Source organism: Gambusia affinis, linkage group LG18 (genome assembly GCF_019740435.1).
Source record: "Gambusia affinis linkage group LG18, SWU_Gaff_1.0, whole genome shotgun sequence".
Lineage (NCBI taxonomy): Eukaryota > Metazoa > Chordata > Actinopteri > Cyprinodontiformes > Poeciliidae > Gambusia > Gambusia affinis.
The window spans coordinates 8,919,670-8,946,925 of record NC_057885.1 but is presented as its reverse complement, the minus strand read 5'-3'; the positions used below and the strand labels follow the sequence as shown (position 1 = coordinate 8,946,925).

Genomic DNA, 27,256 nt, shown 5'->3' with positions numbered 1-27,256 from the left:
AGATAGCTATGGAACATCATCCAAAGGTTTCACACCAGAGCACCAAAGAAAGAGCTTTTATAAGCTGCCTTGTGAGTGACATAAGCTTACATACATGGGGCTCTTAAAACTTCAAAAAAACCCACGTTTGGTTTTTTGGTCCGAGGCCGAAGGGTCACAAGGGGGGAAGAGATCTGCTCTTTTGGTCGTGTTGGGGTATACATGCCCCACCGCTTTCATAAATGTTTAAAACTTGTCCTACATGAGGATAATTTGAACATTTCCTTTCCTGACTTTATAATAATATAAAGGATGGCAGGTTGCTGGTGGTGGGACGACGCCTGATGGAGGTCAGGGTGGATGAGGACAGAGCATGTGGGGCTTATCAGCTCATATGACAGTGGTCCTAGTGCCCATAAGCTTAACTAATAAAGGCCAAGCAGCTCTTGTTAGAAATCATCTGTTGGTCGACTGGGTCCTGACCCGGTGCAGCAGGGCCCTGGGAAAGTGTGGCCCTCAATGTGAGGTCCTCAAGAATAAATTTGAATAGTAACACCTCCACTTGGGGGTCTGGGGGTTATTTTAATAAAACACATTTCTAGTGCAGACAAATAATGATTTATTTTCCTCATCACTTAACAGTTACATAGCAAATTTACCGCAAGTAAACATCAACAGAGGTTTAAACCCAAGTAACTTATTCCTCATTCTGAAAGAAACTGCCTGAAAAACACCTGGTTCAGAGGTTTTTGTTACTCGTCTAAATTATTCTGTTATTATCATAACTGGTTTATCTGTGAGAAGAAAAACGAAAAAAAAAAAACACAAGATAAAAACAGAGGAAAGGCCACAAAAAAAATTCATAAATTGAGCATATTCTGCTGGGCGATAAATTGCCCCAGAAGTTATTGCGATAAACGATAATATTGCTGTTTTGAGATCATTTTAAAGTAACATGATGGTAAAGGCATAATAATACAAGTACCCCACTCTCAAGGATCAATAGACTTTAATTTCTAACAAACATTTAACACTGGAACTGGAAGACATTCTAAATATTCGCAATAAACAAACAAAACAATGGAAACAGCAAATAAAAAGAATTATGACGTCACTGTAAACAAAACTGTCCTTCAAAAAAGGAGCTACAGATGACTGATGTCATCTAGTCTTTTATAGAAAGAGACACAGGAAAAAAAACCAAGCAGCTATACAAATGGAAATGATGGCGCTTGTTCACATTTATCATGGAGTTAATTGATTTATTCCTTATTGCAGAGAGCTTAACTTCGGCTCAACCCTCAGACAAGCTGTTGCTACATTAGCGCTACCTGCACTTCTTTTTCCCCACTTACTTTAACTTAGTTTCCTTCAGGAATTTAAAGAACTGAAAAGAAAAGAAATTGGGCGAGGCTGAAGGCTTTGTCTGATAATTGCGACTATTACAACTCCTCCTGCAGCAGACTGATCAGGTGGGGCAAAAACAGGGGACAAACACCCTGCAAAGCGAAAGTGAGCTTTGCACAGAGAGAAAGGGGGGGAAAGGTCCTCCGTGCCGGTCCAACTTTCTTCCTTATGATCCTAATTCCTCTATTTTCGACAAAAGGAGGGCAACAGTGAGCAGAAGGAATTACAGTCGAGCTCTAAACTGGATCCCAAAGAGAGATTCAACCTCTGGGGTGAAGGCAAGCAGATAAAGATAGCTGCAAAAACAAAGACATCCTTTGGACGCCCAAATTATTATTATTGGATGCTTAGTCACTGAACGCCAATAAGGTACATTTCAGATTTTCCTGTTCATTTCAAAGCCTATTTTCTGACTCACTGGTCATCCAATCAGAGCAAGTCGATTCACATCGGGGAGTTTTTTGTTGTGGGACATAATCCGGCCTCCACCTGAGAAGGGTGGAGATGCACTGATCCACATTCAGTTCCCTCCTGTCCACACCCGCAGCCGAAACTGAAGGATTGCATCGGGACACCGATGCTAAACCGGCGCCCGAGGGAAGACATTTGTCCCCGCTGCTAAGAGACAGAAATACGAGGCAGACAAGCTACTTCAACAACTCAAGTCCCGAAATCTTTTCTTTTTTTAACAATTGCTTCCTTTTTACTGCTGTTTCATAAAGGCCAGATGTGTGAAATGTGTGACAGTTTCCCTGCAGTCAGAATCTTCTGCTGTATTCCTTGATCTTCAGGATGCTGTTCGTTCTCTTACGCTCTAATAAAATATTTGACCTTCACATATCACTTCTATACACAATTGCTTACAATGGATTTTATGGAAGGGTATCAGTTTGCACACTGCTTTAGATATTCCTTAGACATTCCTTGTTCAGTCGCAAAACCATGGAGGTTTTTGCAAGGTACCGTAAGAGGCCAAAAGCAAAAATCCAATCATACTTTGCATGCATGCAAAACGCGAATCAACACGCTCGTTAACGAAGACTCACGCGGATTCCTGCGTCTTCGCGCACATCATCACATCTCAGGCTCTTGTCAACTCGAATTACCCGGTTATACGCCTTTAAGCTTTAAGCCATTATGTCCAAATCAATCCGCGCTGTTTGCCCATCCTTCACTGTCCAAACACTTTCATGTTCACATGTCTAGCTGGGCGGTTTCACAGGCCCTCATAACGCATGCGTGCTTCACTCTCATGGCTGTAGGTAACGGGTTATAACGTCTAGACTTAACGTTTCATACCTATAGAGTCGGCCCAAATAAGGTTCTGGTCGACCAGAGCGTGGCGTACGTTGGCCCTTTCTGAGCTCTACTGTAGAGACAACGGGGCTATAAGTTACGGGCTCCTTCGTTGTCATAATACGGGAATGCAGCGTTGTGCGGAAAATACAAAACAATTTCTCAAACAGCAATGAAAATAAACAATCAGCCTCTCCTGTAGTAGCAAAGATTAAATAACGTACCTTCTGCAAGCCACAAAGAGCGCCTGTGTGTAAATATATATATTTATATATTCATACTGGACATGCTAATAAATAGGAGAATGTTTTGTTTAAGCGCTCCCTCGGGGCATGCCAACAAGTCATCCCGTTTTTTTCACGAGCGGTAATAAAGCTAGCACAACACTTAGCTTGGAAGTCTGCAGCTGCGTTTCCACAACAAATATGTGCAAATCTTTGTCTATGTAACCCTGTCAGTGTGAGATGACACCTCGCTGTTCCTTAGACTCTGCGTTGTGTTTTCTTTAATTTTTGTTGTTGTCGGAAGGAAACTTGAGGCAGGAATCGGACACACACGGCGGTTGCGATCGTGGTTCAGACCGTTTATTCGGACCACCCGAGAGCGCCCGACGGCTTCGCCTTCAGAATTCACAGCAAATAGTGCGTGTCAACATAAAAAGAAGAAAAAGACAAAACGATGCAAAACTAACTACTTGGATATTAAAAGTAACATTTGGCTACATTGAGGAGCTGGCGGTCTGTATTGCTTACCTTCAGAATTCACGGCAAATACTGACCGTTGTGCTGCCAGCGCACCGTAACGGACGCCAAGTACGGCGTTCTTCAACGGACACACTTTACCAACTTCCACAACTCAAAGAACAAATCTAACATTTTGGTGACATCCGCTGACATATTTATGCTACTGCCCTACATCTATATCCTGCTAATGTCAAAAAATTGAACACAATTTGTAATTCTGTTCAATAAGAAATTAAATTCAAATCCCTGTGTAAGCCTGTCCAGTTGATAAGTCATCAAAGATCAAAGCAGCGACGGATGAAATATTTTTATAATTTCAGCCACGCGCTAGCTCTCATCATCTGTCAGCTGTCAGAGGAGACGTTGGCGTTTTGTTCAGGCATTGGAGGACAAACCCATATTCTAGAGTGATTACGTAAGAGCCGTTTTGTGGGGAATCTACGGCAGAGCTACGGATTTAACACGTTCGAGTGACGGAGCTTTTTATGAGCTTGTGCAATACCGCGAGAGGTCTGGTGGATCCAGCTGCACGTATCTGAGAAAAACGAAAACAAACCACCATTCTGTACCACTTCCTGTCATCGTCTTTGTTACCAGTAGTAACAACTGGCTGCTGATCACCTGACTGGTGTGATGTGGAAAAAAAAAGAAGTTTCCATTGCAGTTTTGTGAAATACATCTATTCTGATCTGGCTGAAAAATTACCTTATGCTTCTTTTTTTCCCCCCGAAATTGGCATGTTTCCAATAAGCAAATTTATTTCCGTAGCTTCTATTTATGCAACTTTATGGTTAAAATTCCTGGAGCCACGGATCCAGTTATTCGCTGTAACTTCACTTAACTTTTCTCCATCAAATGATCAATTTCTGTGATAAAATTTTGACTACAAAGTCTATACATTTTATTTCTGCCAAGTTCAGAGAGAGAAACAGAACGTCCACAAGCTGACGTTGACCTTTCGCACTCACTCCCTGAGCAAAACGTAGGAATGCTTTTAATCCGCAGCATGTCAGTCAGCGTGCCATCACACGGTGTGTCCCCATGGGAGCCACACGCGTATTTCACCAGCTGTCAGTAAAATTGCTATTTTAACAACACAACATGTACGAGATCTGTCGGGAAAGTGGTGAGGTTAGAGCTTTAAATGCTTTCTGACTCCAGAGATGTTATTACCTTATCACCTTTTACACCTGAACTCAACGTTCAGAAAAGCAGCTGCTTCTGCAAAGAAGAAGCTCGAGTTCTTTTCGTTTTTTTTTCCTTCCCTCCGTTCCCTTCCTCTAGCCACCAACTCCCAGTCTTGCCCCTCTTTTCTCTCAAGCGCTCCCTCCCTCCCTCGTTCGTTCTCCTTCCACCAGCTCCATCTGTGACCCTCAGACATCCACTGCAGGAGACGAACCAGCTGTGTTTGGGAGACTCCGGAGCTCCTCATCTGTTTATTCTGCACTTCAAACGAGCGTTTGGCTGTTTGTCCCCCAACAACAACAACAAAAAATGAAATAAAAAAGTTTAATTAAATGAAAACAAGAGCACAAATCTGCAAGACGTGGCTCCGTACATACGAACGAGAGCCGATGCAGATCTGAATGTCTATTCGGGAGCAATTTCAGATGTGTGTGTAAGTTAAGCGTCATGTCCGCGCTGTGTGTGGGCGTTCTGCTCTCCTCGACGGGGCCACCCATCTGGAGTCGGACCGTCAGCGCAGCGGCCAGACGGAGGAAACTTGTCCATTTATAGCCGATCCAAACAGGATGTCGCACTCAGCCAGCTGAGGTCGCCAACGGCTGAAAGGAGGGCGAACTGGTGTAGGTTCGTAAACCAAAGACGTCGGTGTGGAGAAACGCCCGTCATCATCAGACGAACTTCAATCGTTTGGCAGCTTGGTAAAACGCGTTGGCGTGATTTCATTCAGCGAGATTTTTGGTAAGTGCGTCGCAGAAAATGCTCTTGAAAACCAACTAATTGAATGCATTTGAAAATATTGAAAACTATGAATTTCAGTTAAAAAAAAAATTCTCTGTGCTAGTTTAGGTTTAAGGCAAGCTGGAGAAGTGAAGACGCCGCCAACATGAGACATGAAACGTTCGAATCCATCTAATGTCTACAGCTGAGAATCTCTCTTGGGATGTAGATGAGGCATATTGTGGAAACTTCCAATATGTCAAGACAATATGGTATGAGACAGAATCTGTGAAAAACATTAGAGCTCCCAGTGATAAGTACAAACAACCAATCAGAGCAAGGAGGCGGGTCTTAGCGCTGCCAATTACAATCTCTTGTGGCGCACCTCATTGTCCCTCCCCCTACATGCCTTGATCTCTGCTAAGCTGCAGCTAGCATGTCCTGTTGTGAATGCTCATTCTAGCTAGCATGGCCACGGATAAACGGTTTTTTCGTGAGTGAATGAGGTTGATTGACAGCGCTAAGGCCCTCCTCCTGGATCTGATTGGTTGTTCTTCAGAAAGCAATAGTAGTTCAGGGAGAAGGTGGAGGAGATTGAGGTTTTCACAGATTATTTGACTCGTAGTGTACTGTCATGAAACGATGACAGTTTTAACAAATATGTGAAAGACGTATTCTTCATAAAAGTTACATACTGCAGCTTTAAGGTGAGAGAAAAGAAATTGTACGACAGCTGAGTATTTTGAGTGTTGCTAAATCATAAGTGTACGAAATCAGAACACCCACAGAGGCGACAAGTGATATCTTTCATTTTATTCTTATACATTTTGAATGTTGAGAAATGATGTAATGTCAAAGTGTACACCAAAAAAAGTTAAAGAACATGATTTCAAGAGTGAATGAGTAAATCTCCCTCACTGAGGCGTTCGAATAGAAAGTGTTCAGTTTCAAGCTTAGCATCAGATTAGATGGGGGCTTTATGCAACCACTGATAAGATCCGATGTCTCTTTTATGAGTTTTGGATCAGATCCCAGCTGGCGCATTGCTCTCTCCGAGCAGCACGGAGAGAAGCGTGTTACATTCACATGGACAGCCTGTAGATCCCTGAGCATCAAACGACTCGTTCACTCTGCATCTGAACCTCTTCCAAAGCAGGTTGTCACCGAATCAATCCTTTGTCCAGACCTGCCCACTTGAATCCCACGAATTTTCACTAAAAAGACGTCAGTCGTCTCTTCAAATCCAGACTTTGTCAGTTACAGGTAAGCGTGAGCAGACGGACGTTAAAGATGCAGTAACGTCTTGACGGGTTGAAGCAAAAGTCTTCATATCGGCACACAGAATCGAGCTGAATATGAAGATTGTCATTTGAAAAATTCCTTAGTAAATCTTATGTTATAAAATAACATAAGAAAGTTAGAAAATTTAAGGAGTGCTACCGTCAGCTGTAGTCGTTTTTGATTTGGGCGATATGGCTCCCCAACCAGGGCGCCCTTACTACGGGGGGCGGCACGAGGGTTAAAAAAATAAAAAGTCAGTCGGCAACAGTCCGACCAAGATTCCCTTTGCTGCTTTTTTTAATTTTTTATTTTTTGCATTTAAACATAAGCGGGAGCAGCTTTCTGTCGCCCACACTAAACATGAGTAGAAACATGGTCATACAACAGTTTGGTGATTTTGAACTACAATGCCAAACTAATGAGGTCTTTTAAAGTTTTCAAACAATCTGTCATCCTTGATCGCCTCTCGTCCTTGAATGAGAGGCGATGAAGGATGACAGATCCGTTAAGTCTGGATTGGATCATTCCAGACTTAACGGAAACTCTAAAAAAATAGTATCGAAAAAGCATTAAAACCTTTCCTCTATTTGTTTAAAAGCTAAAGGGGAAAAAAAAGTATTTTTTAACTTACTTTTTTGCTACCTGAAACTGAATTGAGCACGCAAATCAAGATCTCAGTTATAAAAATCAGTTCTAGTCAAACTTGAACTGATTTTTTTTTTTATTGTTGTCATTTAAGAAAGACACCATAAATATATTATATGGTATTAAAATCTTTGGTTAAAAAAAAAGAAATTACTATTACAAAGGAGAAAAAAAAAAGGACTATTCTTTCCAGTAAGATTGCATATGAAAACTTGTATTTTTTGCTTTACACACACACACACACCCAGATATCCTTGTTTCTGTTTCCTCTGGCTAAACATTCTGGAGTCATGATGGAACAGAGACAACACCATTAGCAGGATTAAGACTCTGCCTGTCTAGCCTTGTCTCACTCATGCCATCTTCCCCTCCTTTTCTTTTTCAACTTGCATCACAAACCAGTTCACAACACTCGAAGGCACCAATTTCAACAACATTTTTTTTTTAATGTTTTTCGTGAACAAACTGCAAACGCACACGGCACATATCGCTGAGCTGAGCGTCGCGCGTTCTCGCTAATACGACTCAGGTGATTTTCGGCCCAGGTCGTCAATCCTCTTAGCTGGTATTTCCACCCCGAGGCGCAGCCTGGCGCAAATACTTTAGCCCCCCTTCAAACATTTAGATTAGGATCCGTCACGCAGTGAGGGGACCCGGGTTGTTGTGACTTTATTCTGCAGGATTAAAACGATCTTTACATCTTGTTCAAAATAATTTGATTTCAAACAAAATGGCCATCACTGCACATTGAAAATATATGTATTTTCAATCTGCACTCGATGCTACTGCTTTAGGGGAAGCAAGTTACATTGATGCGACACAATTCAACATTTTCACATCAGCTCAGTTATAAAATTGAACATGGACCCGTTTTAGAATGCAAACATTTGCCTAATTTTAACACTTTTGTGAGTGTAACAGATAGTGAACTATTTGTTAATAAATTGTCCAGATAAATTATTTATTGTAAATTATTTAGAGTGAATGTTTATATTAAATTTATTGCAGATTGTTTATGGATGTTTGTCTGTTCTGATGGTGTTACACTTTGTAATGTTTGGGGTTTTTTTTTTGTTCCTTTTTGTGTGTGTGTGTACCTCACGGGCTGCCGTAGTCAATGAGGGCAGGCCTTATAAGGCTGGTCTAATCATTTTGACAATGAAGGACTTGAATGGCCAAATTGTTTGGTACAATGGAATCGACATTTGGTGTTCCCCGGTGAAAGCAGCGAGGTACGTTTTTGTTTGTTTGTTTATTGTATTGTACGTTTGTGTTTGTATTCTAATGTTTGTATCTTTTAGTTTTCACGGTGATTGTTGCGACAAGATGATTGTGGTGACCAGGTGATCACTTCACTTGGATCTGAATCACCTGCAAAGGAAAATAAAAAAGAGGAAATTCACCCGTCGAGACTGGCTAACTAATTTCAATAACTGGGGAGCAGCTATAGTGAAAACTCGAGGCTTCCGTGTGTTGTCTTCCACCGAGTGAGACGTTTGGATCGGACATCAGTAGCGGTTTGACGCAGCGTTGGAATCAACGCCACAATGAGGAGCTGTCTACAAGGTGGATCCACGTTTGCATTAGAAACTGAATCTGAATCTCCGGACTTGGTGAGAGATTGACTGATCAAATGACACGGAAATAACTTGGGAATCTTGTCACCTGAGAAGCATGAAATTAAATGAATGAGTTTTAGAGACTATTGTTGGTTAAATTATATGGTGAGCTACTTATAAAGTATGTAAAAAAAAAAAAAAAAAAAAGCCTGGAATGGTGTCTTTTGTAACTAAAAGTTAAGTTTGTGGGTTTAATTTCACTGTAAGGTTTTAGAGTTAAGATGTCACTTCTATTTGAAAAAGAGTTTTCTTCTGAAGATGTGTGCACTGAAGAAAAGCCCAATGGACAAGAGTTGGTTTCAGGTCCACGTACAAGAAAGCTAACTGAAAAGGGAGAGCAGTACAGAGAAGTAGAGTCTACAAAACAGATGAAAGCATTTCTTAAGTCTTATGCATCCTGGAAACAAATTGCCAGAGAAGCCAGGAAGAAATTAAAGGCTTTCTGCTCTCAGGAGAATCTGAATGAAATAAATCAGCAGGTTCAAAACGGTCTTGATAAAGTGAAACAGAATTATGAGTTTCTTCAACGTAATTCTTTAAATACTCCAGATATTGTGCAGAAATTAGATGCCTGTACTATATTAACAAATGAGATTTCTGATCTTGTGTGCAAGCGTTTAGAAGGGGGTATTGTTGAAGAAAAATTTAATCAAGAAGTTGAAAAGGAACGGGTGCGAGAGGTCTTAAATAGAGATGAATATAAATCTGTTTTTGGAGAAATTTCTACTGAATGTTCCTCATATGGTTCATCAATTACCAGCTCTAAAGTGTCTCAAGAGCGTGTCATTGCAGAAGCTGATCTTGCGGCTAAAAGGGTTCAAGTTGAATCTATGTTGGAGATTGAAGCTCAACAAGTGAAAGTCAGTAAGCTTGAATTTGAATGGAAATGTCATGAGTCCCAGATTATGGCAGAAATGAAGCAGAAGGAAGCTGAAGTGCTACAGCAGCTGGATGAGGAAAAGAGCAAGTTGAAGGTAATGCAAACAGATATGGAAGTTAAAATGGCTGCAGCTCGGGTTGATGTTTACAGCAGACTTGAAGATGGTGTTGAAAGGGAAAATCCTGATTTTAAGCCTGAGATTAAATTAGTGCAAACTTTAAGACACCCAAGAAAGTCAGCTGCAAGGGCTGCATCAATTCTACGACCTCAAGCTTGCTCTGAGATTCCTGCAGTAAACTTGGCTGAGGCCTTAACGAGCTCATTGAGTTTAAGTCGCCTTCCTGTTCGAGAACCTGCCATATTCTCAGGAGACCCTTTGAAATTTGTGGACTTTAAGATCTCATTTACAACTTTAATTGATTCAAAATCCATTTCTGCTGGCGAAAAAATGTTGTATTTGAAAGGTTATCTCTCTGGAGAAGCCCGAAAGGCTGTAGAAGGTTTCTTTTATAGAAGCTCTGAGGACGCATATGAAGGTGCTTGGTCAGTTCTACAGGAGAGATATGGAAACCCATTTATAATCCAGAAGGCGTTCAGGGATAAACTTATGTCATGGCCAAAGATTGCACCAAATGACCCATCATCTCTTAGAGATTTTGCTGACTTTTTGAAAAGCTGTGAAGAGGCTATGCCTCAAGTAAAGGGACTGTCTATTTTAAATGATTGTGAGGAAAATCATAAGATGTTGAAGAAATTACCAGACTGGGTTGTACGTAAATGGAGTAGAGTTGCTGTTGAAGTACTTGATGCGTGTGGAGAATATCCATCCTTTGAGTGTTTTTCTAGATTTATACAAAAGGAAGCACGTATAGCATGCAATCCTATTGCTTCTCCCTTTTTGTTAAAGTCTAGAACTACTTCAAATGATCTTGCCAAGAAAGCAAAGGCTCTTAATACCAGCACTGAGTTCAAGAAACAAGAAACTCGTGTTTTGAAATCTAAACTGCCTTGTTTGGTTTGTGCAGACATTTCACACAGTGTTGCTAAATGTCCTAAATTTGCAATCAAATCAATGGAAGATAAAAGATCATTTATATATCAAAACCATCTTTGTTTTGGATGTTTAAGGAAAGGCCATTTATTGAAAGACTGTAAAACGCGGCATGTCTGTGGGGAATGTAGACGACATCATCCTACTTGTTTACACAAGGAAAGAGTGAGATCTCAGGATGTGGGTCAACAGTGTTCTATCTCCCCAGAAGAAACACCTCACAGTGTTTTATCTCATGCACTCACCCGAAATAATTCTGCAACATCAAGTATTATTCCAGTTTTTCTGTCTTCTGTGAAGGATCCTGGGAAGGAAATCCTTACTTATGCACTCCTTGACACTCAGAGTGATTCATCTTTCATTTTAGAAGATCTTGTAAAAAACTTAATTGTTGAAACTAAACCAGTCCAGTTAAAACTTAGTACCATGGTTTCTGTTGATACACCCGTTTCAAGTCAAAATGTGTATGACTTGCAAGTTCGGAGTTTTTTCTCTGATAATTGTATACAGTTGCAGCAAGCATACACGCGTGACTTCATTCCAGTTGATACATCTTGTATACCAAGTAAAAGTACAGCATTACAGTGGCCTCATCTTAAGCATCTGGCTAGCCAAATGCCTGCCTTACAAGATTGTGAAGTAGGTTTACTCATTGGTTTTGACTGTCCTTCTGCTTTGGCTCCCTTGGAAGTTGTTGTGGGTAGGGAAAATGAACCGTTCGCTCAAAGAACTGCTCTTGGTTGGAGTATTATTGGGGCAGCCAATCCACACTTAGATCGGCAAGGTAACCAAAGATTTGTACATAGAGTAATGGTGAAAGAAATACCCGCTCCATTGGCTTCTGATGTTTTAAGAGTTTTGGAATTAGATTTCAATGAAAGGGGTCCAGAAGGAAAATGTGTTTCCCAAGATGATATCCGGTTTATACAAATTCTGAGCGAAAATATTACACAAAAGGAAGATGGCCATTTAGAGATGCCTCTTCCATTTAAAACATTCTGCCCTCCTGTGTTGCCAAATAATAAAAGGTTAGCTACTGTTCGTTTACAACATCTGAAAAGAAAGTTAACGAGAAATAATCAGTTCCACAATCATTATAAAATATTTATGGAGTCCATCATTAGCTGTGGCGATGCTGAACTAGTTCCTGAGGCAAATACAAATGATGGTTGTGTGTGGTATTTGCCTCACCACGGTGTGTACCACTCAAAGAAACCAGATAAGTTGAGAGTAGTGTTTGACTGCTCAGCTAAATTTCGTGGTACCTCTTTGAATGATACTTTGTTGACTGGTCCAGATTTGATTAATTCTTTGATTGGAATCCTTCTGCGTTTCAGAAAAGAAGCTGTTGCTATAATTTGTGACATTGAAAGGATGTTCCACCAGTTTTATGTTTCATCAAAGCATCGCTGTTACCTCAGGTTTCTATGGTGGGAGCAAGGCGATTTGGAGAGTGAGCCTAAAGAATATCAGATGAAAGTCCACCTTTTTGGTGCTGCCTCCTCTCCAGGCTGTGCTAATTTTGGTCTGAAATATTTGGCACAACATCAGAGATCAAAGTTTCCAGCTGCAGCAGAATTTGTGGAGAATAATTTTTATGTTGATGATGGACTAATAAGTGTCCCTACAACTAATGATGCCACCACACTAATAACTGAAGCACAGAAACTGTGCAAAGAAGGTGGTTTGAGACTCCACAAATTTAATTCAAACAGGTCTGATGTTCTAGATTGTGTGAATCCATCTGAGAGAGCCACTAGTGTGGTTTCTGCTGATCTTAAGCCTGATTTGACACTAACTGAACATACCTTAGGTATGCGATGGCATGTTAAAAGTGACTGTTTGGGCTTTCATGTTGATCTGAGGGACAAACCTGATACACGCCGTGGTATTTTGTCAGTAATAGCCTCTTTATATGATCCGCTTGGATTTCTTTCACCGTTCGTAATGAGAGGGAAATGCATTTTACAAGATCTGTGTCGCAGAAGTATTGGATGGGACGACCCTCTGCCTGAAGACTTGCTAGTACGGTGGGAGAAGTGGAAGTTCAGCCTTCAGGATGTAAAGAGGTTACTGATACAAAGATGTTACCATCCCCAAGGATTTGGAGAAATTGTTAAAACCGAACTCCATCACTTCTCAGATGCTAGCAACCTAGCATATGGTGCATGCTCCTACCTCAGATTTGAGAATGTCAAAGGTGAAATTCATTGTGTTTTAATCATGGCTAAAGCCAGAGTTGCTCCTTTGAAAATTACAACCATTCCTCGTCTGGAGCTTACAGCTGCAGTGATTGCTGCTAGGCTGAGTGTTCTGTTAAAATCAGAACTTGATATGAAGATAGACACAGAGTTTTTCTGGACAGATTCACAAGTTGTGTTGTCGTATATTAATAATGAAGCACGACGGTTTCATGTATTTGTGGCAAACCGGGTTCAGATTATCAGGGAGAACACAAATCCAAATCAATGGAATCATGTTGACACTAGTGAAAATCCAGCAGATCATGCATCAAGAGGGTTATGTGCATCTGAGATTTTAACAACTAATTGGCTAACAGGTCCTGAATTTTTGTGGGAAAATAAAATTAACAGGGGATTTAAATCTTACCCTGATCTGTTAGTTGGTGACCCAGAGGTTAAAACTGTTCAGACATTTGTGACAACAGCAAATGACGCTGCTGATTTTCTTAAACGTTTCATTAGGTTTTCGTCTTGGTCTACATTGATTAAGGTAGTAGCCAGAATCAAAAGACTTGGATGCCAGAATAAATGTTATTCAGATGTGGTGAGTGTTAAAGAACGTGAGGATGCTGTTAAAGCAGTGGTGAAACTTGTACAAGAACAAGCCTTTGGCTCAGAGATGAAGATGCTAAAAAGAGGAGAGATCCTTCCACATTCTAGCTCTCTGTTCCATTTAAATCCATTTGTAGAAGACGGTCTGCTGCGGGTTGGTGGACGATTAAAACATTCATCTCTGAGTGAAAATTTTAGATATCCACTGATTTTACCAAAAAATAGCCATATCACTCATCTTATTTTGTCCTACTGTCACATTCAGGTAGGTCATCAGGGCAGAGGTCAAACCCAGATGCAGATCAGGATAAATGGGTTTTGGATAATTGGCTGCAGTAGGTTGGTGGCTCAGATGATTCATAAATGTGTGCAGTGCAGGAAGTTAAGACGACCAGTGGAAGAACAGCTTATGGCTGAGCTTCCAAAGGAACGTTTGGAAGCATCTGCACCATTTACTTATTGTGGAATGGACTGTTTTGGTCCTTTTGTTGTTAAAAGAAATCGTAAGGAATACAAAAGGTATGGGTTGGTGTTCACCTGCCTTTATTCGAGAGCTGTTCACATTGAAATGTTGGATGATTTGTCCACAGATTGTTTTATTAATGGCCTGCGTTGTTTCATTAGTTTGAGGGGAGCTGTTCGCCAGATATATTGCGATCAAGGAAGAAATTTTGTAGGAGCCCATAATGAGTTGAAACAATGTGATCCTAAACATCTGGAGTCTTTCTTGGCAGAGAACCAGTGTGAGTTCATTTTTAATGCTCCATCAGCAAGCCATGCTGGTGGTGTTTGGGAGCGTCAGATACGCACCATTCGTAATGTGTTGGCCTTTACTCTCTCTCAAAGCCTGGGAAAACTTGATGATGCTTCATTAAGAACTTTCTTTTATGAAGCCATGGCAATAATTAATAGTCGTCCTTTAACACTAAAAGGAATAAATGACCCTGGTTCTCTGGAACCTTTAACTCCTAATCATTTGCTTCAAATGAAGTCTGAGTCTGCTCTGCCTCCTGGAGGAAAATTTGTGAGGGAGGATATTTATTCCTCAAAACGTTGGCGCCGTGTGCAGTTTTTAGTTGAACAGTTTTGGAGTCGGTGGAAGAGAGAGTACCTCCAGAATATTTCCATTAGACAAAAATGGCATGTAATTCGGCGCAATGTAAAAGTAAATGACATTGTGATTGTAAAGGAGGATCTTCTCCCAAGAAATAGGTGGCAGTTGGGTCGTGTTGTGGAAACAATGGTTGATAGTGATGGTTTGGTTCGAAAGGTGAAGTTGAGAACAGGAGAACAGAGATCAGGAAGGGATATTATTTCTAAGAGTTCGGTGATAGAAAGACCGGTGCAAAAATTGGTAGTGTTATTAGAAAGTGACTTTTAAATTGAATGTACACAGACGAAGCATGTTTTAAACAATCTGCATAATATGGAATAATGCATGTTCTTTAACAATAATTCATGCATTATTGGTGGGAGTGTAACAGATAGTGAACTATTTGTTAATAAATTGTCCAGATAAATTATTTATTGTAAATTATTTAGAGTGAATGTTTATATTAAATTTATTGCAGATTGTTTATGGATGTTTGTCTGTTCTGATGGTGTTACACTTTGTAATGTTTGGGGTTTTTTTTTTGTTCCTTTTTGTGTGTACCTCACGGGCTGCCGTAGTTAATGAGGGCAGGCCTTATAAGGCTGGTATAATCATTTTGACAATGAAGGACTTGAATGGCCAAATTGTTTGGTACAATGGAATCGACATTTGGTGTTCCCCGGTGAAAGCAGCGAGGTACGTTTTTGTTTGTTTGTTTATTGTATTGTACGTTTGTGTTTGTATTCTAATGTTCGTATCTTTTAGTTTTCACGGTGATTGTTGCGACAAGATGATTGTGGTGACCAGGTGATCACTTCACTTGGATCTGAATCACCTGCAAAGGAAAATAAAAAAGAGGAAATTCACCCGTCGAGACTGGCTAACTAATTTCAATAACTGGGGAGCAGCTATAGTGAGTCTTTTTTGTGTGTTTTTCATCAGGAGCTTAAATATTACTACGTGAAGAAAACAAACAATGCTAATAAACCCAGTACAGATGGAGACATTTATTATTGATGACAAGAAATGTTTCTGTGACAGACTGGCGACCTGTCCAGGTGTTAGAAAATGGTTGGTTGGTACTTTTTATTATTTTGTACCAGTTCTGAAAGTATGATCTTCTGCAGTTTCTCAAAAATTATAAAACAGTATCCTTGTGAGTTCCATGATAATTTCAAGATTAGATTAATGTGTTAACGTATCCTTTGAAAAGATGTCCTCTTAAAAATTTCCCAACTACTCCTTTGAGAAAAATCTTCCTTCCTTCTGGCGGCTGGTTTGTGTGATTGCCTCTAATGCCACAGATTCTAAGCAAAATTTCCTTTTCAAAGCTACAGACAACAAATAATTTGAAAATCCAGGAATCTAAAATCTAAAATCTGAAATTTTTGTTTCTCCTTTCATATTTTTTTGTTTTTGTCTTTGTTAACAATGGAAACCAGTTGACTTGTAAAGTCATCTTTAGCTGCCATCTTGATTTAGGGCGGGGTGGGAAAAAAAAGAAGAAAAGAAATAAGAACAATTTATGAAGTTTTTCTCAACCTGCATTTATCTTACAAATATCTTAGTTATGCTCGATGGAAAAACAAAAAATCCACAATCTGTTGTGTTACGTTCCATAGAAAAATGTAGAAAAACTGAACAATTTCACGATGACAACCAACACTTTGACCTTAAACTAAATGTAGATCTGGCTCTATATCTTTGTATGAATTAGATAAGTAGACCGATACTCGAAAAAAAAAAAAAAAATCAGCATCTGGTGTCCAGTTCAGATATAAAGTTTGATTGGCGCATAAAAAAAATGACCTAACAACAAGACATTACATAAAGAGTTGCATTTTGGGTAAAAACTGGTTGTAATTTTGAAGTAAAATGAGGTAAAAATAAAATAATAATAATAATAATAATAATAATAATAATAATAATAATAATAATAATAATAAAATTCAAGTTTTCCAGTCCAGAAAGCAGAAATAAAATGGAGAATGTGATGAACTCGGAAACATAAATAATATTAAAGAGGGTAAATTCACTCCAGCTCGACCACCAGAGTATAAAATTCATTCAGGTCTCATGACATAACATATTTCTGTAGTGTCAGTGATTGATCTCCTGGCCTGTGGTTGCGTCTAATTATTAACTTCATAATGCACAAGTGATGAAATCCTGATGAATCATTCTGGCCCAGCGACACCAGAACGAGGCGTCTCTGGGCCAGAACCCACACGTTTTAAACACAAGCTGCTTCACTCAACTGCCATGATAGAATTATTATTTTTTTTTTTTATGACCTGAGATGCTGTTTTGGTGCGGGGAAAGCCAAAATAAACCGTGGGCATCTGTCGGGACAAGAGAGCGAAGGGAGCGATGGAGCAGGCGGAGGATGTTTGGATGCTTGTCGGCTGCAAATTAAACGCCGGCAAGCTATAACAGAAACAGCCGACTGGAAGAGACGAGAAGTTTGTTTTTTTCAGGGTTTTTTTTTTATTTCATGCAAAACAAATGCAAGAAATATCAACAAATATCAACAAATGGATATGATCCAAAGGTACAGACATAAACTGGTGGTAAAAAAAAGAAAAGAAAATGTGACCCAAAGCACGAAACAAAGGAAAGAAAAGGCTCTTGTACATTTTGAACTTTATTTCCTGCCTGCAGACTCAAACTTCCAGATATCTGAGATGATGTTTGGGCTTGTAGAAATATTCACCGTGAATTTGCATATAAGCCAAAGCAGTGCAAATCTAAAGTCTTTTGTAAGATAAAACGTCATTCCATTGTTCTCCATTAGTACGTTAAACATAGATAGTTAAGACAAGTGAATCGTACCACTTGTAAATTTCATGGTTTAAGATTTTATTATTATTATTTTAGTTTTTTTGTTTTTTCTTCTCAGTACAAAGGTTTTGATTTGCTTTAATGCTGGCAAAAGATTTCTCTTTTGGTTTTTTGTTCTCAACCTTCTGATTGCAGGACAACATCTCCACCACCGATCCACACAAACCTTTAGGTTTTGGACTTTGACTAGGCCAATAAACCACATGAACATACCTGGTCTGACACATGCTTTATGTTTTGGGTTGGACGTAAAATAAAAATTAAAAAAGTGCTGTACAGAAGAAAAACATTAACATTGAAATAGTTCATCAACAGCAACTGTAAAATAATTAGCTTTTAGTTGCTTTTGAAAAACAATCAAGTCCACAAACCTTAAACTAAAGACGCAGCGATCCGATACTAATATCTGTATCGGCGCCGAGATTGAAAAAAATCCTAGATCGAGGATCGGTGACAATAAGATTTATTCACTCTAACTCTATGCCCTGAATGTCACACTTTATTACTAATTTTCCATTATATTTATGACTCATTTGAAAGAAGCCTCAGACCTGGAGCGGCAGGAGGTAATGGAGGAGAAGCAGAGGGCATAATGGGGGTGAACAATGGAGGGAAAATGCACCGGGGAAATAAAAGACGTAATGGGACCAGAAAGGCCCAGGAGAAGGCCAGCTGGGAGGAAAGCAGGGCGTAACACCAGACAGGTGGGCGAGCAAAGAGGGAGGGGGAGAAAAAAGGAGGAATAATAAGAGAAAGGGAGAAAAGAAAAAAAGCAAAGACAGAAATGTGTCGAAACAAGATCCTGCTTGAGCTGAGCAGTTTTGTTTTGTTACCTGGAGCGAGAAAGAAACGAGGAATCATAACACAGTCCAGAGCATTTCTCTAAAGCATTGCGAGAAAGTGTGGTTCCTCGAAGGGCAAAGTTTAAAGACGTCTTCATCCCTCATTCTCTAAACTTTTCCAAGATTCCTCACAGTTTTATTTATTTATTTTTAATTCTTTTTTTTTGTTTTTTTTTTGGGGGGGGGGGGGATCTCCTGGGTTTTTTTTTTCTAATCACTTTCTTTTCGGTTCTTTTACCTGACCGTGACACCAAGAGTTGCTGATTGGTTCAGAAAAAGCAGAACGAGAGTAAATGAAGGTCGTCTAAAGGGAAACAGGATAAAACACAAACTTTGAGGTAAAACGCCTCTTTTTTTTTTTCATGCCTGATTGACTCAGAAGTCAAGACTTGAGCAACTCAAACAAAAAGAGAGGAACATTCCTCTGAAGACAATATATAGAATATAAAGAATTAAGAGTATAAAGTTGCATGAGTGTGTGTGTGTGTGTGTGTGTGTGTGCGTGTGGGTGTGTGTGTAGATTACAGGGGTGAAGATCATCATCCTGACCTCCATTATCATGTGATGGTATCACTTTGGGTCCTCAGGGTTGCTTGTCCCATCCTGATTCACACTAGAGGCTCAAGGTAATGTTATCTACTGTGCTTAAATGACAACCACCATGTTAGGAAAAAAGACATCAGATCGAGAGATTTCAATTGGTTCCTGTCCTTCAGCTGGGATAATAACAGATCTTCAAAAGTCAGTCTTTGTTGTGACTTTTCTCATGTTTAAACCATCTAATTTGCACCATTTAATTGTGGCTCCTTGGGGGGGAAAAAAAAAGAAAGAAAAATAAATCATCCCCACAGCATGATACTGCCACCACCGTTTTGCACTGTGGGGATGGTGCGTTCAGAGTAAAACGTGTATCTGCATTTTCCTCCTCGTTTTTGATTAGTGCGGCGTTTGATGCTGGTCTGTCGCACAAAATTCCAACATCGTCACAAAACGTGAAGAAGTTTGAGATTTTCATTTTTATTTTGCTCCCTTTTGCAAGCAAATGTATTGTCCTTTCAGGCACAGATGACAGGATTTTGATCAAAATGTGCAAGGACATATGAAAAAAGAAAATAATGCATACAATGCTTGGACATAACCTGAACCATCCATAGACTCATTTAAATTGGCTTGTTAGTTATAAAAGAGCAGATAAAAACAACTAAGCCTCTTCCTGGAAGATTAAAAATGAAGTTTTTATATGTTTTGCACAACAATATAGCTGTTTGAGTTGGGGGGGTAGAGGAGGGGTTTCTCTCAGTGGCACTTCTTAGAAAGTGATCCCTGACTGGTTTAAGTCGTCCATGTTGGGTAGAAACGTGAGCACACACTCGGCCTCTACCACAAGACCAAACAAAACCCATTTATTACATATTCTCCTGCTGACCACTTGTTTCTGGACTCGACCGTTTCGGCGTTTCAGAGCAGAGCTTCACTTCCGGGGTGCGAATAGAGAGCCGGTGGTAGTCTCACCTGTCCTGTCCGTAATCCAGGACAGGTGGCTGGTACGTGGCTCACAAACACAAGGAGGATTTCAGCTCGTGAATTTTACGAACCTCGCTTCAACTTGTACTGATTCAAGTCGAATTCGTGTTCGCGTGCGTCGGCGAATCCGCGGCCCATGTGCGCACACTGCTGCATTCCACATGCGCTGGCCGTAAGTAAACACGACTCTGTCGCTGGAGCCCAACGCGCTCATGTTCTGCGAGTGTGACGGGTTGGAACAACATGGCGGCTCCAAACAAGACGTGTAATAAATCTGAACTGTTTGGTTGTCCAGCTGAGGGCCAACCCGTCACACCGACAGACTCCTGGTGGTTGTAGCAGAATCTGTTGTTCTCCAGTTAATGGTACAGTGAAGACCGCAACATTCCAACACCACTACATCAGAATTTGCTAATTATTTTAGCTTATTTCTAAATAAAATTAAAAAGCAATAAACCAGACTCTTTCCTCAGTTTGACTAGCTTTCCTCATCAAATAATCGTACACTCTTTTCGAAAGACTACTTTTCAATTCAGCTCGATAAATTGTACTTGTAAATATTGCTACACATCAATTTTTTTGGCTGCGTCACACTGTGATGCTCTGACGACTGTCTGATCTAATAAATTACCGCTAAGATGTTGTAAATGCTGACATGATTGCTATTTGTAGCAAAATTTATAAAATAAGTGAATTTATGGCATGAAAAAGCAATAGCTTTTTATACCGCTCCATAAAACAAACAAGCACGTCATAAATACTTATTTCAGTAACAAAACATGAAGAAACTAAATGAAGTTTTTGACCCGTAGTTCTCTGCTAAATTGAAATTTAGTGGTGAAATTTTAGGTAAAGGCTATGAACAAATAGGAATAGATGCAAACAAGACGAGGTGATCCTGAATGCTGAGAATGTTTTACAAGAGTAGAAAGGAAACTGCTGACTCATTTTAACTTTTTTAATTCTTCAATGAAATCCTTGCCGGCGGCTTCTCTTCCTCCTGATGTTTGCCTCATTCCTCGGTTTGCCCCAACGTAACCTTCTCTCTATTATTTCTGTGAGTCAGGTCATAATTGCAGAACATGGCAAACCTCTAATGGGACGAGTCTTCAATTGTGGGTTCAAAAAGTAAAAAAAAAAATAAAAAGCCCACCCATCCCTCCAGACAGTAATCATTAAAAACAAAGTTTCCCCTCTAGAGTCATGCTCCTCCATTGTTTGCCCCGCATCGTTTCTTCTTCATGTCTGGTTTCGTGATTGTGCCGACCTTCTACTTGAAATAGACAAAATGTTCGCTATGAGTTCAAAGCCCCTCTGGCGGAGCGGCTACTGTGCAGTCTTGTACGTTGAAACCACAACAGAGATTTGGGTCATCCCTACACGCCCTTTCTAAAGGCGTGTTCATCGGCCCGAACCGTGGCGTTCTGCCGCCTGAAGCTGAAGTCGGGACTCGAGTTCCGGCTTTGACCGCGAGAGGTGATGTGGAGGCAACGACAGATGGTCAAGTGTATCTTTTTCATAACACCTGATCCTCAAATTCCAAGTTTTGACCTCAAAAGATCCAAACTCGCACACCTGGAGGACCTCATAGCTTTGTAATCGGACCACAAGAATTCAACGGACCAGCAGAGTTCACTTTGGCCCCTTTTTACAACAGCAGGCATTTACTGATTTCTGGAAATAGTCTGTTGATGGACAGTTTTAATGCTGAGAGGATTGGACAGATGACGACCCGAACAGCGAGTTGGGGTCTTCCTAGGTCACAATGACCCCAACTCGTGACCAACTCGTCATTGGTGCCAAACATGGCAGCAACGTTTGAGCTGAACGGGATTCCATGGCAGAAACCTCACTGAATGATTTCAGTCAAAATGAAAAGGCTCTCTGAAGCCCAGAGGCCTAATTCATAAAAGTGATTTGCAGACTCCAAATGTGCTGAAAGCAACACCAGAGACGATGAGGTCATACTACAAGTCGCTACTCGTGGGTTCCAGAAAAGTCTTTTTGCTAAATATTTCTTTGGAAAGGCTGGGAATTTGTTCACACATCCAGAACTGTGTCAATCACTGGAGAGTGGGGAGAGTGAAATATATGGTTTTGTCAGACTGATAAATATGGTTTGGAAATTTTGAGGCTCTCGCTTCACGACTTTAGGGTCATTGGGTTCATGGACGGTTTTAACAGGAAGGTTTTCTGTTCATCCCAGTTCTTGGTTTTTGCTTCAGCTGGGTTTACCACTTCGGGGGTCGTGGTTATTGAGTTGGTTCGGTTCTGTTTGGCGTTTCGGGTTTGCACCTTTCAACTTGTTTTGGCTCACCGCTTTGAGGCCATGTTTTTCTGGTTCAATTCATGTATTTTCGAGTTGTTGGTGCTCAGTTTGGTTCAGTTCTTGGTTTTTGGGGTGACAGTTTTGGTTCAGTTTGGCTGATTTTAATTTAGCTCCCCACATCATGTTTCCTTAAAAATTATCCTGTTCATGAAGCGTCGATGAAATGTAATTCTGCACTTTAAACAGGTAAATCAAACGTTTCCCATAGCTGTAGTTTCAACATCTCAGTGTATTAGTTGCAGCTTTTAACTAGTCAGATATTTAACTAAGAGGTTGTTTAAAATGAGTAGAAATTGTTCTAGTTGTTTTCAAAAACACTCTTGTACTGCGACAAACAAATGTTGCTAGCAGAACCGCTAACAAAAGAAATGTCTGAGTAACATAATCCTGACTTAAATGAAGGCCAAAACCTCCAGATACAAAATTTATTTGATGATTAATTATCAACATACATGTCTAAATAACAAAATAATTTTTCCAGTAAATAAAAAAATACGGCAGATAACCATTATTATATTTGGCAGGAGATTTTACACAGATTGATAAATTAAAAATCCCAATTCACTCACAAGGCAACTCACATAAGAAGGCTCCAGCGAATCGCGTGACACGGTAAGAGTTGCATGGATAACAGACCAGCAGAGCATTGTTGGCATCTGCATCATTTCTTTGCCTTTACATCTAAATCGTGTTTATACTCCTTTTCCAAAATTAAACCAGATGAAGCACATATCAGAAACCCCCCCCAAAAAAACCCCCGTCTGGCCAGTCTGGTGTTTTCCATATGACTATAAATGGTAACGGGTTCAGGGTCGAGGCTCGAAACAAGCGGTAAAAACCGCTTTCTAAGGAAAGCTGCTTCCGTTACTGAAGAGCTCTCAGTAACTCAGAGAGTCCTTGAGATTCTTCCCAAACAGGAAAGGCTGCTTGGCCTGTTTTCATCTTCACTCAAACACTCAGTGTCCGTCTTTTGGACAATATATATAAAACGCTCAAGTCAAAATTAAAGGTATTTACTAACATTGTGTTATATTGAATGAGATAGAAAAAAAGGGGAAGAATGCTGCCTTCTACCAAGACACAGAATTATGTGGGAGCCTTTAAAGAAGAAACATTTAAATCACAGCAGAGACAAAAGAAAAAACCCTATACTGTTACCAAGGTCCAAGTATGTGTACATATAAGTATCCTGCAGGCAGACACACACCCCCAGCTATGGTATAGGACCTTTCACCCCCCACCACCTCCACTCCTTTGAGCTGCTCTCAAAGAGGTTAAAATATCACCCTGACGCTCCTTCTTTTGTGATCCGACCCACCTCTCTTTCTCCCCCTCTGGCGCGTATTTCAGTTCGCGGCCCCGGCTCTCTGTCCCCATGTGCGTCCGTGTGAATGCGTTTGCGTGGAGCCGCGTGTCTCGGGGAGCAAAAGAAAAGAGGCCGTGCTGCCCGGAGAACAACGGCGGCACCTACAGACCGTGAGACTTTTGATGGGAGGCAGCAAAATGGATCCTGAAGCCGTGAATGGGGAGGACAGAAAGGGGGCTGTGGGAAGGAATGTCACGGAGGCTCCAGGACGGGCCTGGAAGACCCAACTGTCCACTGGATGCGGCGTTACTTGATGACGCTTTCTGGATTGTGCAAATAATTTAATTTATTGACTTTTTTCCTATTTTTATTTTAATTTTTTTATCTTTTTAGGTCAGATTTTAACTGTTCTCAAGGACAATTAAAAAGAATAAATAAAAGACAGTATATGTGAGTTAAAAAAAAAAAAGTTAGACCAAATCACAACTTATTTACATTTTAAATGGTGAAATAGTAACTCCTTTCATAGCAACTGGTGTGAAACTACCAAACCCCCGCAATAAATCAATTAGTTGAATGATAAATTAAAACTAGTTTGATCGTTTCTCTCTCTTTTTCTACCAAAGACTAAATAACAACATGCTTCAGTCTGGTGCTTTGCTCATTGTTCTTTAGAGTCTTCAGTTTTCATTGTATTTGTTGTTTCGGGTTTTCATTTATTTGGGATATTTAAAACATCTTCCAGTTTTAGTGTTAAATGTTCATTAGAGATTACTAACACTACGACCCTGTTACTATTTTATTGCTTGAAAATGGCCTAAAAAAAACAACAATATTATTGTTTATCGCAATAATACCTGGGACAATTTATCGTGTTATAATAAAACGTGTTATCGTGACAGGAATAATCAAACTGTGAAAGCTTTACTTGCATTTCCCCACCAGCTTAGCGGACCTGTTAGTGTGGCGCATAATCTATGCAGAAAACTGGTCCAAACTGGTGAGGCTGGAAGTTGGTTGTTCCAGTCTCCTAACTCCATCAGTTAGCTGGGGCAACCCCAGTTATCAGTACGAGTTAAATCATTCACAGACACAAAATAAATGCATAAATTAAGCAGACATGTAAATAATTAAATCAAAACATTGGACAGATGTCACCAAAAACATTAAATATGGGGAGTTGTTCAGAACCCAACTCGGCTTGGTACGTCGGGCCGAAGTGGACATTTGAGAAACTTGTAAGTGTCTTATTAGCTTAAATTTCTGACTTACTTTTATTTAGAGAAAAAAACTGTTGGAAAGTTAATGGCAGTCCATTCATTTGCAATCATATCTGGCATCCAGACTATATTTAGTAAAACACTATTTGAACAATACACAATGAGACAGGGAGTTCCACAAAGCTCAATTTTAGGCCCCTCATCTTTTATTCATACATGCTGGAATCTGGCCAATGGTTTCCGCCACTATGCTGATGATACGCAGCTTTATTTTGAAGTTCTTCTGATGATCCACAGCTACTTAGAGCAGCTTGTAATTGTATTTAAGGCTTGCTATTGTTATAACTATTATATCTTATTATTTTTACAGTGTTATTATTTAAAAATAATTTTTTATTATTCTTTTTACACTGTTATCAAGAATTATATTATATATATATTTTATATTTTGTTGTGCCTTCTTGTGCAAATAGAATAAAGGAATTCTACTATTTGGCATTGACTATCAGAGGGGAAAAAACAAAACATCTTATAAAATCAGATTGATAAGGCCAGAAAATAAGTGTATTTTTATAGAAGGACCCAAACTGGAGCTTCAACAGAACTGGTCAATCGGGTTTTCTCAGGCAACAAAAAGAGCATCAACAGCCATAAACTCCTGAGATCAGATCATCTGCACAAGACTGTAAATATATGTACATTAATCAAGTGTCAGATTTAAACTCGGCAAAGTTAGGAGGAGCAAAGATAACATAATCTGCAGAAACGCTCATGTGAGACGGGAGAATCTGGCCGCAAGCCTGAGGCTCTGACATGATGTATAAGGAGGAGGATTAAGAACATGAAAAACTGGAGATTATCTGCTGAGTCTTTCCTTATATCATCATTTCACAATAATTCATCACAACTATCACCTGAGAGAAAAAAAAAACAAAAGAAAAAAAGGCCGCCACACACACACATGAAAAGAAAGTGGAATTCCCATTCATCAGCGTAAAGCTTCCTCCGTTTACGTTGCATGTGTAGCATCTAAAGAAGCAGCTCATGAGATAAATCTGAGGGGAAGCTGCGGTCGTAGTTAACAATGATGAAAGCAAAGCACTGAAGGTGACATTTTGTTTTGTTTTGTTTTCATGTGGTTTTGGCAAATATTTCCTGCGTCTCGCCGCTCTGAACTTAAAGACTGAGAATGGAAAAGTTTAAGATGAATGAATTAAAAGCCGTCGCTTAAAGCTCAGCACATAAAGAACAGCGAGGCTCTGAGACACCGCAGACCGAGTCAGGCAGGATATGAAGAGCTTCTTTGGGATTTTCAGAAGCAGTGGAGACACTTCCACATGCATTTCTATACACTTTGGGAGAGTAGAATCAACTCTTTCTATACCATCCTGAATTTGGCTTCCGTTTGTTCTCTTTGTGCAGTTTCGTCAAGAATTTATTTATATAAATAAGAAAGAAAAGACACACTTCCAGACTGCCGTCTGCACAGGTTTTCTTTAGCATGCTGCAACAGAGTAACACCAAACACAAGATGGAAACAAACTGGCAATGTCCCTGTTCCCTGGAGGTGTGTTGGTGTCTACATACTTTTATTATTAATAAAAACACCAGCGCGGATACCGCAGACGACATCTCCCCTGCAGTAACGGCAGCAACAACAAAGCTCGCGCTTATTTTCTTCCTTTTATCTCCAAAAGATTCATATCTGATGTCTCAAAGCTCACAGAGGCAGTCGACTGCCTTCAAGTGATGAAAAGGGGAGAGGGAAATATGAATGGAAACATATTAGGTCCGCAGGTCAGTGCAGCAGTTTCCTGTAATTGCTACAGGTTAATGCAAAGGGTTTGGAAATGTGCGGTCGTTGGGCCTTGAGGGCGGCAAACAACATTCCTGCGCCAAAAAAAAAAAAAAAAAAAAAGAATAAACAGTTGAGGAAATAAATTCCCAGTGTGGGATTCAACGCTGGTTCGCGGTTTCTCAGCAGAGTGACTCTCAGCAGACAGACCCGTCTTCTGTATCCAGGCGTGCCGAAATGAATGCGGCATCCAAGCGTTTCCTTCAACATGCGCTCTGGAGCCAGTCGAGGCCGTAAACAATCCCGCCGGCGCAACGCCACTCCGTCTGCAGTATCCCCACGCCTGGAGCTCAGGCATGCGCTCAAATGCACAAAGCTTCCACCTTAGCTACGCTTGGATACCAAACGAGCTCCGCAAACATGAGATGCGTGAAGGTGATTGGACAAGCGAAAACAGCTGTAGGTCACCTGGACAGGGGCGAGGGGAATGCGGCGCCCTGAGAGACCCAATGGGAGGCGTACGAAGGAGCTCAATTGTTAAACCGTTGTGCCGGCTGCAATCAAATGCTGGAAAAGTTGAGTGAATGTAATTGTATAATCAGATCTTTATCTTGACCTCACACTTAGCGTCGCAGTGGTATTTCTGCTGACTGAGGTCACACACATAAAATCAGATTGATAAGGCCAAGCGTTTCCTTCAACATGCGC

The 27,256-nt window shown here is 40.2% G+C and overlaps 1 protein-coding gene across 7 annotated transcripts in view; it reads right to left on the bottom strand.

Moving 5' to 3' along the window:
• col4a6 (collagen, type IV, alpha 6) overlaps window positions 1-27,256 on the bottom strand; it is a 151,615-nt gene that overhangs the window by 55,344 nt on the left and 69,015 nt on the right. The gene's annotated exons all lie outside the window — the stretch shown is intronic.